At 44.3% G+C, this 14,148-nt stretch overlaps 1 protein-coding gene across 4 annotated transcripts in view; it reads left to right on the top strand.

Annotated features, from left to right (window-relative positions):
- Positions 1-14,148, top strand: part of CAPZB (capping actin protein of muscle Z-line subunit beta) — a 161,409-nt gene that overhangs the window by 26,834 nt on the left and 120,427 nt on the right. The window lies entirely within an intron of this gene.

Raw genomic sequence — 14,148 nt, 5'->3', positions numbered from 1 at the left:
GCTATTACTCTCTCTATTTTACAGCTGAGGAAGCTGAGGTAGACAGTGCTTAAGTGACTTGCCTGGGGTAACATAGCTAGGAAGTATCTGAGGCTGGATTTGAATTCACCCCTTTTGGCCTTCAGGCCCGGTGCTCTTTCCACTGTGGTGCCCCCTAACTGGCTCAGTCTTTGCTTCAGCTTTCTGAGCATCATTTCCTCATCTGGAAAATGAGGATAAAAACATCTGCATTCCCTCCCTCCCTCAGAAGAAAACACATGTCGATTTTAAAGCCTTCTAGACATTAAATGATTTATTAGAATCATAGGCTTAGAGCAGGTCATCAAGGTCAGTGTCCTCATTTCACACATAGGAAATTGAGGTCCAGAGAAGTTTAAGTCATCCAAATAGAAAGTGGTTGCAACAGAATTTGAACCCAGGTCCTCTGGTACCAACTCCAGTCTCCTTTCCACTGTGCCCAGCTGCAGTTCCTGTTATAGTAGGAGTAACAGGCCTGGTGAGATCATTGTTATTTACCATGTTCTTGTTAACTAGAGAATGAGCTTCACAGTTTAATAATGGAAATGAGGCCTTGCTTTACTTAATGGGATATTTAAGACTGAGTATTCACTCCCATCGGGCACATTAATCTATAGAGGAGCTTTTTTGGGAACCATAAATGACCTATTTATGAGAGTTTTTTCTTTTAAAGAAAATGATTAAACAACTATTGTCTCATAATACTACATAATTGGAGGTTATGATATATGATTTTTGAGACTTAATATCCCAAATTAAAACTTTTTGTATGAGAAATCTGTGTATATCAAGTATTTTAAATAATTTTAAGATCTAATTTCACATTTTAAAGGGTGAGGTTTTTGATTTTAACTCTGGGTTTCTCTCTCCTCTGCCTTGTGCAGGGAAGCAGGGACATTACTCATAGAAAAGAGCTTGGTGGAGCCTGGAGTTTTATCCAACTGAGGCAAGGTTTACAGCAACTGCCAGCCTCCTCGTTAGAATTCCTCTATAGGAGGGGTCCTTCTGGTGCTCCTTCCCTGCTTTTGAATGATGGAAGATCATTGGGGGAGTGGGGAGAGACACTGTTGAGTCCCAGGGTTCCCAGCTTCACGGCTATGGGAGAAGACAGAGAGGATGTGCTTTTGTGACTGTCACATTTTGTTTTCCCTCTTTGGCTACTTCTTCCATAGGAAGTGTGCTCTTAATAATAGCTAACTATGATAATAACACTTACAGTGTGCCAGGCACTGTGCTTTGCAATTATCTCATTTGGTCCTCACTACAACCCTGGGAGATACATGCTGTTATTATCTCTCTTTTACAGGTGAGGAAACTACACATAGGTGAAGTGAGCTTTTCAGGGTCACCCAACTAGTAGATGTCTGAGGCAAGATTTGAACTCAGGTCTTCCAGACTCCAGGTCTGGTGTTGTACCTGCTGCAACACCTGTGTGCCCCCACCCAGCTCTAGGTGGTGGTTAGCATCCCAGGGCAGCCTACAAAAATGTAATTAATGACGGCTCATCTCACAGCTTGATCTCTCAACAAGAAGGGGAAGTGGTTTACTGGGGCTGTGAATACTTTTTTGTTGGAAGCTCCTGTGCCCCTGATATGAGGATTTTTGCTCATGAACATGATAGAGCATCATCTGGTGAGACACCAATTTAGGTCAATACAGTCTCTGCAACTTAGATTCATCAAGAGTGCCAGGATGATGGTCCTACCTGCCTCAGGCTCACCCAGCTGTCAGTGTGTGTCAGGTGGGCCTTGCATGAAGCCAGGGCTTCCTGAATCCCAGACCAGCACCTTCCTGCCTCTCAGGCCCAAAGATATGATATAGTCAAACTGGGACTGGATTCAGAGTCATAGGGAGGCCCTGGTTCTGCTACTTTGTTCCTGCCTGCTTTGTTTTTTCCTTAAGGGTAAAGGGAACTCCCAGGTTTGGAAACTCTTTCTACCCTCTGGGCCCTTGGACAAGTAACTTTTCAACTGGACCTCAGTTTCCTCCTCTGTCATATGAGATAGGTGGACTAAATGGTCCTTTCCAGTGACCATTGACCATTGCCTTCTGTCCTAGAGCAGCCTTGGAGGTTATCAAACTCAACTTTCTCATTTATAGAGGAGGAAACAGGGCTCAGAAAGGTTCAGTCACTGGCTCAGGGTCACGCAACCAGGAGTTTGAGACCCTATTAGAACTTAGTCTTCCTGCTGATCTGCCTACCCCCCTTGGCCCAACACTCTCCTAATCTATTTCTTGGGGTGAAAGAGACAGTTAATTTTATAATGTTTCCAATGTGCTTCCCTAACCTTTGCCCAGCTATAGCATAAGTGTTTGCCATTGGTCTGGGGAGTGGGGGTTGGGCAGGATAGTACAGACAGCTCAGCACACTTTCTTCATCTGCAGCCTTCCCATATAAAAATCCTTCCAGTTCCAATGTCCTTCTGATAGAGGGCAGGATAGGGGTGAGGAGCTGAGATACACAGCACGTAGTATTTTATATTATTTTCTAGGACCCACCTAGCTAAGTGTCTGTGAGATGCATTGCCAGAAGGCTAGAACAAAATGATAGCCCCCCATCCCTGAGCCATAGTACCTCATAGAGACTTGTCTAGGTTGTAAAAGGGCCTCCATTGACATCTAGAAAGAAAGCGCCTATTGTGCTATCATCTCTCATCCTGAACCTGTTGAAGTATGCCTAATACAAGGCCCACTCAGCCTCGTTTTGGGATGGTGGATCTAGCAGAAGCGAATTTTTTTTAAAAAAATTTTTGTTTTTGTAAGATTTAGTTTTTAGTTGAAGTGGCACAAGTTTTACTTAAATCCTCTACCCTTTTGTCTTCTCCTTCCCTCACCAGCCTGCCTCCCTTTTCTCCTCTGACTGGGCATTAATTTCATTGACTTTTAGGTTAGAAAAGGTGAGATTGGAGCACTGATGGGAGAGACTGTGTCAGGAGGTTGCCCTGACTGATCTCTAAAAAATCCCATCCAATTATTTGACTCTTACAGTCAGTGCTGGGCAGCTGGATGGTGGAATAGACAGAGGTCCTAGGCCTGGAGTCTGGAAGACGAGCTCAAGTCTGATCTCAGACACTTAATAGCTTGTGACCTTGGGCAAGTCATTTCACCCTGTCTTCCACAGTTTCTTCAATTATCAGATGAGCTGGAGAAGGAAATGGCAAAGCGCTCCAGTATCTCTGCCAAAAAAACGCCAAATGGGGTTGCGTGGAGTCAACAACAAGAGTCTATGCTGTGAATGGATGGAAGGGGAAACTTGAAGGCTTGAGTCAGCAAGTTATGAAATCTGTTTTGAAAAGGAAAAGCAAGCTTACTTTTTGGCAAAAGGGGGAAAAAAAGCTGTCCATGCCATCAAATGCCTCCTGGACCTCACTCTGGGGCACCTAGTGATGCAGTGCATAGAGGGCTGGGCCTGGAGTCAGGAAGACTTATCTTCCTGAATTCAAATCTGACCTCAGTCATATATTAGCTGTGTGACCCTGGGCAAGTCACTTAACCCTATTTGCCTCAGTTTCCTCATCTGTAAGATGAGCTGGAGAAGGAAAATGGCAAACCATTAAGTATCTTTGCCAAGAAAACCCAAATAAGGTCATGAAGGGTCAGACGTGACTGAAATGACTGAATAACAACAGTTCTTCATTGTCTGCTCCTCTTTCAGCACCTTGGTGCTTTCCTCTTTTCTGATTGTTCACATTTCACAGTTTAACTCTGGCATAATAGATAAAAGAGCTGACAACCTGGATTCAGGAAGGCCTGGGTCCAAGATCTGCCTCTGGTGCACCTGGGGGTGTGCATCCTCAGGCAGAACCTTTAATCTCTCTGGGTCCCAGAGCAGTTCTCTTAAAATTGGGAGTGATAGAGAGGGGGCTGATGTCCAGTAGTGAGAGGAGGTCCTCACTGGGTGTTCTCCTCATTGAGGAAATCACAGGTTGCCTCTAAAAAATGCCTGGCATGTGCTGAGGTTTTGAATGCTGCTCTGTTTACTGGTCTCTTCCTGTGTTTTTTTCCAGCCTTCCTAAACTCTGTTGTCTTTGGGGTAGGGCCCATGTGTCTTAGACTTTTTCCATCCCCTTCATCCTCAGTGCTAGGCTCAAAGGCCTTTGGTAGCCTGCTGTCGTGTGGAATCAGAGCCTGGATTTTACCCTCTCTGTCACCCTGGCTGGGAGATTTTGGTGAATCAAAATCCTCTTGGGCCCTAGTGTGCTCCTCTGTGAAATGACAGGCCTGTGGCAGCTCACTTGCTCCCCTACCTTCCAAGTGGTGTTCTCCTTTCATTATGGAGGAGGTAGGATTGGTCCATGCTTCCTGCCAGGGATATCAGCTCAACAAGAGGGTGGGCCCAGTGTGGCAGAATCAGTGCCTAGTCTGAACTCAGCCTGAGCAGAGGCATCAGTCCAGCAAGGAAGCAATGCACACACTTATTTACAACTTTATTTCCATGGCCAGAGCCTGTTGAAGGGTATCTGGAGAGCTTTCACCTGGTACTGATCTTGTTATGATTTCAGAATGTTATTGCTCCGAGCACTTGGACTTCATCTTCCTTCTGGGGTGCCCCTTGTTTGCCAGAAGTCAAGTAGTAGCTGTCTGCCTGGCTTGAGTCATTAAGCTGCCTTGAAGTTTGAGCTTTGAATGTAGCTCCCAGTGAGGAGAAGGGTGGAGATCATTTGTCAAGAAGAGTGGCTGGCAGCGAGGGATGGTATAAAGAACATGGGGGCCATGCCCCAAGCCCTGGCGCTGGCACTTAGCAACAGCATGTCTGTCTCCTGGCGAGAGACTAACTCAGAAATGAGCCTCGGTTTCCTTTTCTATGAAATGAACCTAATAATCCCTCTCTCCCTGGACTGTGGTGAGGAAAGGACTTAGTGGCCCTTGAAAGACTAGAAATGCCTGTCTTGTTTTGACTGTAAGCAGCATTGTTGCTGTGTATTATTGCATGTAGCTGAAAGCCAGAGATTCAAGTTAGCTTCTTCCTTCATTCAACAACCATTTTTAAAGTGTCTGTTATATGTAGTGTATTATGTCAGCTGCTGGGCAAGATAGCATAACTGTCTCTGACTGCTCTCGGAGTTTACTGGCTAATTGGTTACTTTTTTTAGGAGCTTTAGATTCTTTACCACACCTTTGACTTCTGTGTACCCAAGAGGGAAGAGGGAGAAGGGACACTGACTTGGGAGGACAGGCAGGGAATTGGAGTTCTGGCCCTCAGATGACGTTATCTGCCATATAGGCTTTAGTTGTACTGCCTAGCTGTGCCTTAGCTAGGTGCGCTTCCCTCTAGAAGTCAGACAGTTCTAGATGGTTCTAGACAGTTGGTTGCTTTGGGGCATTCCTGTGGCCAAGGAGAAGAAAGAAGACTGGAAAGGGAAAGAGACAGAATCGAGCAAGAATGCTGGAGCAGTGAGGAGGTGGGTGATAATAGATTGCACTGGATCCTCTTCAAAACGCCTGAGGACCCCCCAAAGAGCCTTGGTTCATGTGGGTCATAGCCATTGAGATTTACTACAATAGAAATGAAATTGTCTCAGAATTACTCTAAACAATTTTGACCTTGCTGACCTCCCACAAGGGTTGGGGTCCTCAGGATGGGCTGTCTGCTTTAGCTCATTTCTCAGTCACTTGTCTCTTGAATAGAATGGAATTGGATATTTAAATGAATAAATGCAAGTGAGTTGTTCAGCCTGCAGCAGGGCCTCCAACCTGTAGTCTGAGGATTAGGAATCCCTTTGAAAGACCAGAACCTTTCTCAAACTCTCCCACCCCCACCCTGACTTGTGCTTGGGATATATATATTAACATCCCAAAGCTTCCATGAATTCAGTCCTGCTTTAAAAGCCATTTTTATTTTATTAATCACACCATCTATGTACAGTTTTTAAAAAGGTATTTATTCATTCTCCATCAGGTATATGACATGTGCTTAGGTCTTGCAGGGACTCGCTGCCTCTTTTGTTGCAGCAAAATTCAGATCCAGAAGATGATGTGGTGTGGATGGATTTGCCAGTCTGTGCCATGACTCTGGAGGCCCGCTATCTGCTACCCATGGGCTGGGGCATCATTGTCCTAGAGAGCTGTTTCTCTAGCTCCCAGACTGAGAGGAACTGCTTTGAGTTTTAGGAGACATGTGTTTGATAACATTAAGGTATTGGTATTGGTGTTCTCTAAGGAAGGTTGGTGGTAAAAGCTATGGAATCCTGTCCCTGTCACTTAACTAGCTGTGTGACTATGGGTAAGTTCTTCGACCTGTCTGGCCTCTGATTCTCTGGGCTTCAGTCTTTATTTAAAATAGATATATGTGTGAGAAGTTGTAGACTAGCTCTCCCTGGTCCCTTCCAGCTCCATATCTGTGCTGTGAAATACTGCCTGTTTCTTACAAGTTTGGGCCAAGTCTGTCAGATCCACCTCAGAGCCCTTGGTGCTTTCTGCCTGTATTTTCTCTTGTAGGCTGTTTTCAGATCCTCTCAGAAGGAGGATTGGGTAAGGATAAGTGTCCGTTTCATGCTGATGAAAGCTTTGGAAGACTCAATTCAAGAAAGAAATCATGGGCTGCTTACTCAGCTCTGCTCTGACTGGGAGGGGTTCTTGCTTGCTTGAGCCCTATGTGATCTCAGGCCAAGTCGTTTCAACTTTATGGCATTTCTTCTTCCAAAAGATGGTTCCAGAAATCACATTGACCAGGTGATCTGCAAGGTTCCTTTTAGCACTTAGTCACTCATTTGTCTGACCTAGTTCCATGCTGGTCCCCCAAAGGAGTACTGCTTCCTGGAGGCCTGCCTTGATTTCTCTTGTCTTTTGGAAGTCCATGCCCCTTCCTGTGTTCGCATCACTTGCTCAGCTCATCTTCCTCTCTGGGTGATTGTTTTTCAGTTCTTAAGAGACATAGCAACCAGAGAATATTGATCTTAGTAAGATAGGCCTTTCTTTCTGGGAGGAGTTTGGGGGTCATTCAGATAACTTTGTAGTTTCCTGAGGATGTTCCTTAGGAATCTCTCTCCTCTCGCTTGTTCAATTCTAGACTCAACTCCTTGTCCTTTTCTAGTCTTTCTCTTCCCCTCCTTCTGCCTCTCCTTTTCCTCCTTGTCTCTCCTTATCTCTTTCCCTCTTTCTCTCCCTTTTTCTTGTTCTCTCATTCTCTCCTTCCCCTCCCTTCCTCTTCCCTTCTCTCCTTCCTTTTCCACTCTCCTTTTTCTCTCCTCTTGCTTACCCATCCACATGTCATATCAGAATGAGAAGAAAGGTTTGTATGTAAAGGCATATTTATTGCCACTATATTTTTGTACCGTGTAACGGAATATTACACACTTTTGCATTGACCACTTTGCTGTTGATTCCCTGATAGGAATTCTCCAAAAGGGAGACCTTGACTGCACATGTAGGGGTGGCTTTGGTTAGTAGCATTGGATTTAGAAGCAGGTGGGGCTTCCTGTCATGTGTGGGCCTCTGAGATCCCTTCTGATTCTCTCTGTGATTCTGTGAACTAGGTTCACTTCCTGATGATGCTCCTTATTGGCATTGTGACTTTTGGAAAGTCAAAAAAATTAATCATAGTAATGGTTGTCACTTTCATAGCACTTAAAATTTACAAGAGTGATTTATACATATTACCTCATTTGAGCCTGACAGCACAGCTGTGGGTAGTTGCTATTGATACTATTACCCATTTTATAGATAAGGAAACCGAGGCCCAGGTGAAACAACATGCCTAGGGTCACACAGTGCTGATCTGGGAATTGCACTGGTCTTTCTAACTCAAGTCTGGTTCCCTTCACTTCAGAATGATGCCTCTCTGCTTTCTCTGGGGCCTCTGACTTCCTTTGTAAAATGAGGGGGCTGATTGAGGTGATCTTGGAAGCACCCTTTGGCTCTATATCATGTGATGAGGGTAGTGTTAAGGCATGGCTAAAGTCTTACACACAGGCACCCTCTTAAGTGAGAGAACTGAAATGTGTACATGGTTGTTCACCTGTATGGGCTTCTGGACTGGTCCTAGGCAAATATATGGGTGGGAAGCTGCTGAATATCCCTCTCCAAGCTGTCCTCAAAGTGTCATTCATTATTCATTCATCGAGTAGGGAATTAGAGGTTTCTAATTAGTCCCAAGGAAAGCAGTAGGCGTGCCTTGTCTGCTGTGTCAGTGGTCCCCAGGGCACAATGATGTCTTCTCTGCCATAGTCCTCCTTTAGTTGTTAAATGAACTGGTTTGAAATTTGATCACTTACAGTTGCTAAGGGTCTAATTACCCGTAAACCCCAGGAAATTAAAAAATTAAGGAGTCCATTAATCCCTGGACTCCTCCCTTTGTGAATGGCTATAATTGAACTTTCTTTGACTGCCTCCCTGCTGGGTGAGACTAGGCTAGAGTGGAAGTCTTTTTCCTAGAACTTCCTGCCTTTTGTGGGGCTAAACAGAGGCTCTGAACACCTTTTCTCACTCTTGTACTCCCCCCTTCCAGGTTAATCTCTAAGCACTAGTCAGGAATGTTGGCCATTCATTTCCTATATAAACCTTCAAAAGTCCCTCTTTAAGGTTGGTGGAATGAATCTTCTTAGCTCCTCTTACCCAGTGCAACCAAGGGGTACAAAGACACATTGCTGCAGCTCTGGTCTGTGGACTCAATTCGTACTTGGGAGACCTTAATTGAAATTCCCTGAACCCACGTCTCCTCAAAGGTTTAGTGAGTCTTTTTACTGAAGCAGATTGGGATTCCTCTGCTCTCACTGAGCACCTTGTGTTTGGCCCAGGGTGCCCAGTTACCTATTGCCCTTTTGAGACCTCCATCTCTCTGAGGAGGTTTTCTTATACTTCAGTCCGGTGACTTTGGGAGCCCCTGGTAACCACTTCAACCAACCAACCAGCTAACCTCAGTGAAATGCCCCTTAAGGGCAGGGACTGTTAGTACCCCCTCCTCTGGCTGGTGCTTTGAACACAGAAAATGCTTGATAAATATTTAATTAAATTAATCCTTACCCTAGAATCTTCTTTTTAAATTTAAAACTAAAAAAATGTTTTTGAGAGAAATTCTCCTTTACATGGTAGAACTCAGGATGGAGAGTGAGGTGTTGAGTCCTGGCCATGGGAATCTAATAATAGATCTGCCTGGAGTATATCTCATCATAAGGTGATGGAGGCAGGCACCTTGGACATTGTCTAGGGGAGAGGCTCTGACTCCAGTGAACCCTTTACCCTCCATGCCTCCATGCCTGCCATTGATAGAGATAGGATGGACAGTTTTCAGAACATTCTCCCTAACTCCATTTCATTATAATCTAGCACTGTTCTGTAGTCCAGACAACTTGTCACGTAGATTTTGCTCCTTTGGACAGCTGCCTGTCCTTTCCTCTAAACTTTTCCTGTTGAAATTCTACTTCGATTTCAAGGAGCTCTTTAAATGTCTCTCTTTCCCCAGACATGCCCTGCCTGATCATTGCATCTCCCACCCACTCACCCACCATCCCAGGACTGATCTCTTCTTCCTCCGAATTCAACAACATTCTGTTTTTTGTGGACATCCATACCTTAGATTCCTTATTAGATTCTTACTGGGCGGGGGACCATGTTTTATTAATTGTTTATATCTTCCCTCAGTTCTTCATCTAGATTCTTTTAAATGTTGGCTACATGAATAGGCAACTTGTCCCTCCCTCCCTCATTTGTTTCTCAGCATTGTCTTCCTGATCTAGAGTTTCCTGCAAGCATTTGTACTAGTCTTATCTCCAAATTAAACCATTTCCCCTGAGCCTGGAGTACTGCTTGATCTTAACATTGAAGCAGTCTTGCAAAGAAGAACCTAATTTTCCAGCTGCCCCCTCAATCTCTCCCCTCCTCCTGCCCACCATGGCAGTATAAGAAGTATAAGAAACCACTGGGAACTTCTGTGAATTCAAATGTAAGCTGAGTAACAACTATCTTGCATGTCCTTTGGTGCAGAAGCACATTTAATATCCGGGGTGTGGAGCCAGCCCAGAGCATCTGCTTCCTGCACGCGTTACTGCTAACTGCAGTGACATTGCCAAGAGGAAGGTGGGCTGGGGATGGCATTTTTGCAGAAGTAGCCTGTTGTAACATGGAGACAAGCTGGTGTGCTTGTGGCTGATAGTAGAGTCCTTAAAACCTTAGCAAACAAATGGTCAAAATGTGGAGTGGACATGTTTCTCCACCGAACTCCAAGGCCCCCCCAGAAAGATTGTCATGGTATAGCTTGAGTACTTGTGAATGAATCCAGCTCTGTGCCTATATGGAGGAGCAACTTTGTCCCCAGAACACAGAACCACTTAATCTCAGAGGTGGAGGGCATGTCTGGGACTGTCTAGCAAGAATCTTCTTACCAGTGTCTCATACATAACCTCTTGAAGACCTAGAGCAGAAGTGGGGAACCATGTGTGACCTCTAGGTTACAGGTTCCCCACCCCTGACCTCGAGTATTGTGACATTTAACATTATTACTTCATTGGTTTGGAACACAAGTGCTACAGAGGGCCATTTAACTACTGCTGGCTACTGGCCTATACTTTGAGTATCTGATAGCATCCCAGGTAAATGATGGTGTTTGTATATGGCCTTGTGGGCCCAGTGATTAAGATTTCTCCAGGGGAAGGTAACCAAGGCTAGCAGATGGAGAACGTGTGTGGATGGATCCCTTATTATTCTTCTGGAAAACAACACAAAGCAGACATTGATGATGGTGTGCTGGGAGTTTGTCATAGCCTCTCTGTTGTATATACACATCTTTCTAAAAACACTCTTGGTACATGTGATAGTGTTTTAGCTGGATTAGTTTCTCTCAGTGTATTTTTCCTATTTCCTCCCTGATTTCCATTCTTTTATTCTTCTGAAACACATGATTCCCCAATAGGAGCTAAAGACTCTGAAGAGATAACCAAGGCCTCTTATTGGCTGGGATGCTGTGAGAAGAACAAAGAATCGGGCACCCTGGGTTTTCATCAAGGCTCCAGTACTAATAGCCATGGGACGCCAGATGGATGAGACATTCCTCATGTCTGCCTCAGGTTCTTGATCTACACTTGTTGGCCGTGTTACAGTGTATGGATTGGGCCTTTGAAGGAAGACCCCTCCAAATGTGGGATTCTGTGAAAATGAGCTTTCTCATATTTGGATTCCATCTGGCCTTCTGGCTAGCCTGCATAACTGAAACATTCTCCTGCCTCTGCTCTGGCTACTGACCTCCCTGGCTCTCTTTAATTCCCAACCAAGATCTCAGCTTTTATCAGATGCCTTCACCAACCTCTTTTAATTCCAGTGCTTTGCCTCTGTCAATTATTTCCTATTTATCCTGTGTATAAATTTATCGTGTGTTTAAATTATCACTTGTATAAATTGGTTTGCATGTTGTCTCCCCCATTAGATCATAAGTTCCTTAATGGCAGGGACTCTTTTTTTTTTTTATCCCCAGGGCTTAGTATAGTGTGTGGCACATTGTTGGTGCTTAATAAATTTACTGTTTGATTAATCCTTGGAGATTATTGTGAGAAACAAGCTTTGTAAACCAATGCTGATCAGTGCACTCTAGAAGTGGGAGTTGCTGTCATCCTGGTTCTGCCAGGCATTTGGTGTGAGAACTTGGCCAGGACAGTTCCCTTCTGTTGCCTGTTCTGTAAAAATGAGCGGGTTGGGCAGGCTGATCTGTGGGCTCTTCCAGCTCTGCTTCATTTGTTGGAGTACAAGTGGCCCTGACTTGATGTATGTGGTCTTTCCAAACCGTGGTGCTTCCATTCTGACTCTGCTTCTGCTGTCAGAACTTGGCCCTTGGCCCTGAGAGCCTGGGTTCCGACTGGTGGAGCTATCACCTGATCTTGCCTTGAACCAGTCCATTTGGCCGCTTCCTGCCATTTCCAGGTCATATCATCTGTATTGTGGCCTTCCTTTCCTGCCCACTGGAACTCGGATTCTGCCCTGGAATCATAAGCTTTGATAATTGAATTTTCCTCTTCTCTCCTCTGGGACACTACCCCCTCCGCCCCCCCCCAATGCCAAACTTTGCTGCCACTTGCCTTCCCCCTCCCAAACTCCAGCTCTGGATCCCTTCTATATATTGTTTTTCCTAATGAGATTATAAGCTTCAGGAGAGGGATTGTCTTTTTTTTTTTTTTTTTTTGCTGTTTTTTATATCACCAGCACTTAGCAGAGTAAGCACATATTGCTATTTCCCTGATTCCTCCATTTATTCCTTCCAATTCTTGAGAGGCAATAGGCTATAATAAAGGGCTGGGTTTGGCCTCTGGTCTAGACTGAGTTCCTTTCTCCTGTTCCCAGCTTATCAGTCATGCAGCCATGGCCAAGGTCACCTACCATCTCTGAGCCTCCGTTTTGTCATCTGTAAAACTGGAGTTGTGTTAAGTGAACTTCTAGCCTCCCAGGACTGTGGGGGGAGACTAACGAGATGATGGATGTCAAAGCTTGCCTGTGTCAGTATGGCTGCTACTTACCTGAACTCATTGCCCTAGATAGAGCTAGGCGTTTTTAGCAACACATTACAAAAGAACTTGTTTATTTTTCAGTTTGGTTCAGCGTTTATTAAAATGCTCCCTGTAAATTACTGGCTTAGGGCATTGGGAAGCAAAAACAGAAATGTCGACCATTCCCTGCCCTGTTTAAAAGGACCCTGCCATCCTTTTCAGAAAGTTAAATATCCTTTAATGCAAAAAAAATCTCTAGTATTTTGTACTTCTGGACTTCCTGAACTTGTCAGGTGACTTGTTATATGACCTTGGTTTATTGGGGGGGGGGACGGAATGACAGGTATTTATTAAGCCCCCTTTTATGCGCCTGGTACTGTGCTAGGTGCCTTACAAGCATCTCATTTGATCCTCACATTAGCCCTGGGAGGTAGGTGCTATTGTCATCCCCATTTTACTGTTCAAGGAAACTGAGGCAAACACAAGTTAAGTGACTTGCCCAGGGTTACACAGCTAGTAAAATGTCTGAGGCCTTCTCAGCACCAGGCCTGCTGCTCTATCCACTGTACCAACCTATTCTTTTGTCTCCCTGTCTCTGAAATTGGAATTTTCCTTGGGGTCTCTGAGTCTCTTCCAGCTCTCACATTGGTTTTCTTTTCTTCAGGGTCATTGTAGATAGTGGGCTTTGTAAATCTTAGTGGTGACTGTTGAGTGCTGAAATACAGGTGACCCTCTCTTTACACAACAGATGTGGATTGAGTGACACGTATTCAACTTATTTGTCAGCTTGTATGCCTCAAATGGACCAGGAGGTCTTATATGGAAGGGTGCTTATTGAGGACCTTGAGTCAGATGATATGGCTTATTTCTGTTTGGATTTTCATTGGCCTCTGTTACTTAGCTTGCTCTGTGACCCTGGGAGCAAATCATCTCACTTCGCTACTCAACTCCTTATCTGTAAATTGAGGAGTTTAGATAAGGTGATTTCTAAGGTCCTCTGTCGCTCTAAACTACCTGTGATTCTGGGAGGCTAGCCTTATTTATTTATCCATTTATTTATTTAGCATTTGTTTATTCTCTCTCTTGTCACCAACTTCCCCCCTTACCTTTTCCTCCTTCAAACAATAAAATTAATAAATTAGTTAAACAAAACAAATTCCCACATTGTCCATACCTAAAAATATATGTCTCATTGTGCATTTTAGTTCTTTTACTTTGTTGGCAGGAGGGTGGGTACCATGTTCATCTTTAGTCCTCCAGCATTGTGGTTTATCATTGCGTTGATCAGAGTTCTAGAATCTCTTGAAGTTTTCTTTGTAATGTTGTTGGCGTCAGCTAAGTTGTACTTCTAGTTTTCTAGCTCTGTTCTCTTTGTTCTTCATCAGTTCATCTAGGTCTTCCCATTGCCCTGAAATTGTTTATTTTGTCAGTTCTTATGGTGCCGTAATGATCCATCACATTCAGTTACCACATTTTGCTTGGCTGTTCTGCAGTAGGGGGGCACCCCCTTAGTTTCAGAGGTTTTTACTATTATGGAAAGAAATGCTGTAAATATTTCTGTATTTATGGGTCCTTTTCCTCTGATCTCTTTGGGGTATGTGCCTAGTTGTGGTTTTGTTCCATTAGGGAGTTTCGTAATTTTGGGGCATTGTTCCAAATTGGTTCCTAGCATTGCAGGACTATTTCACATCTCTATCAATAGTGCATTCATATAAGACTATTT

Source organism: Notamacropus eugenii, chromosome 5 (genome assembly GCF_028372415.1).
Source record: "Notamacropus eugenii isolate mMacEug1 chromosome 5, mMacEug1.pri_v2, whole genome shotgun sequence".
Taxonomy (NCBI): domain Eukaryota; kingdom Metazoa; phylum Chordata; class Mammalia; order Diprotodontia; family Macropodidae; genus Notamacropus; species Notamacropus eugenii.
Note: the sequence above shows the minus strand (reverse complement) of the source record. Positions and strands in the feature narration are given on the sequence as shown.